Raw genomic sequence first — 2,159 nt, 5'->3', positions numbered from 1 at the left:
CACCTCTACTCTGAACTGAATGGTTTGAGTCAACCTATTTTAAGTGGCTGTCACAAAAATACATCTTGCACTTGGGTAAGATCGCACCGGACCAGATCCATTTAGAATAAACTGATTTAAAGTGTGATCAAATATCGATTGAATTTTCAGATTTCTATTCCCAAAAACTCCACATTGCTGAATTTGTCAAAGGAAAAACGGTTTGTAGTAAATACATTATTGAAACATTGGGGGGAACCTGAAGTACATTTCCAAGTTAGAAAAAAAGATTTCATCAGGTAGCAGGAACTTCCTCCTGGAGAAGAGGGGAAAACCATTCCAGAACAGAATCAAACGTGTTTATGCAGCTCTTGCTCAAGACCCAATCCACCTCCTTCTGCACAAGTAGAAACCACAACCAGACACGTCTCCAACAAGACGAACCATAAATGAGCTCCAACTATAGATTCTCTGCACTTCGGTTTGGATTCCTTGCATAGTCCTAGAAAAGGCAGTGAAGGAGCTACATTATTTGGGCGGGGCCACTTCCTGCATGGAGATCTGCTACTTTTTTCTGGACTGAGTAGTGGTCTGCAACAATTGTCCACCAACTTGTAAAGCAACCCCAGCAGCATTTTTGTGTTATTATTAAAGAGAAAGGTAGTTTGAGAATTTGGTGCTCACTGAGCTCAGTCATATTTAAGATTCCCAAACAAAATACTTCATATTGAAAATAAATAAATAAATAAACATCCATACCACGAGTCCTAAATTACTTTAAAAATAGTTTTATGTTTATATGAAATAAAATAAAATCAATGTATCATAACACTAAATTAATTTCTCAAATTACTCAGAAATACTAATTTCAGTATGTCTGATTCCAATTGCTCAACTCAAACATAAAAGTGCCAATATTTTTCCTCACATATTTTCATTTTTTGTTTGAAATTCTTGCTTTGATAAGCAGTTTTTCTAGCTCAAAGCTCCACTCCTTTAAATCAGTGTTTGCAAAGGGACTGTTCAGGTTGAGGGTTGGAAATCCACTGAACAGGTCGAGCAGAATGTTACAGTAAAGCTTTGGGGGTCAAAGGATAACGCCATACAAAGAAAGTACTATGACATGTGTTATAAGTTCCACAGACAAAGGAGAACTACAAAGCAGTTTTTGTAATGTTTTCAACAAAATCATTACCACAATAGAAGGAACTGCAGCAGACAATTCCGTAAATAAGCTTCAAATGTTTACAGGAAGCTTGTTGTTCTATCAAATACCATGAATTTAAAGAATACATGGCTTATAATCACACCAAATCTAGTATAAATATATCTTTAAGGCTCCACAGTGTAGGAAACCTCTGTTAAATATGTCTCTTACTGTGACTGTAAAGTGCACGCGCTTTGTTTTGAAAAGTTGGTGGTAACGTTGAGGTCAACCTGAGCACGTAGACAGCTAACACTGCACCGACGAAAGCTCGTTCTCGGAATAAAATTAAATTAAATATAAAAATTGAAATAACTTGCCTTATTTTGGTGGACAGTCTGGCGAATTAATTCCCCACCGAAACACAGAAAATGAGTTTTTTTTTTGGAACGGTACGTTAACACACAGAAGCTGCGGTGACTGCTGGGAGCATGTCCGGTCTCTTCAAACTTAAAAAGTCAGCTCTTCTCTGATTGGTTGAATCCCGGGGTTGTGCTGCGTTCACGTGTATCCTGTACATACTAACACCCACCTTTTTTTTTTTTACATTTCCTTGAGCTAATAGTGTTTTTGTGTTAATATTTTAAACTTTTTATTTTTAATTTAGACATTAAACATTTATTTAGAACAGATATGACTCAACAATACCTATTCTATCAAATAGAAAAGTTAATTTTCATTACCAGTCTCCAAAAATGTCCGTAAGAATGGTAGTTGTATTTCACATTTTACACTGTTTGCCTTCATTGTGGTTTCTCACTTTCATTGTAGTTGGTTTGATGTGTTATCGGTTCCTCCTTCAGTCGGCTATAATATGCAAAACGCCCGTCCTGTCTTTTTGTAGATAGAACTGATTTTACGAGTTTCCATTTTACAGACGCAATACAACAGCGCCCTCTGCCGCCCAGTTAAACACTCTGCATTAAATAACATCTGTTTTTCAAGATTGTTTTGTTCAGTTTGTGCAATTAATAGC

General features: G+C 36.4%; 1 protein-coding gene across 1 annotated transcript in view; it reads right to left on the bottom strand.

The window, feature by feature from the left end:
• Positions 1–1,927, bottom strand: part of svild (supervillin d) — a 52,934-nt gene extending 51,007 nt beyond the window's left edge. The window contains exon 1 of the mRNA XM_024285039.2: positions 1,504–1,927. The gene's annotated coding sequence lies outside the window, so the exon portion shown is untranslated. The remainder of the gene's footprint in view (positions 1–1,503) is intronic.
• Between the last annotated feature and the right edge of the window lie 232 nt (positions 1,928–2,159).

Source organism: Oryzias melastigma, linkage group LG19, assembly GCF_002922805.2.
Source record: "Oryzias melastigma strain HK-1 linkage group LG19, ASM292280v2, whole genome shotgun sequence".
Classification (NCBI taxonomy): Eukaryota; Metazoa; Chordata; class Actinopteri; order Beloniformes; family Adrianichthyidae; genus Oryzias; species Oryzias melastigma.
The sequence above is the reverse complement of the archived record's forward strand: the minus strand, read 5'-3'. Positions and strand labels throughout refer to the sequence as shown.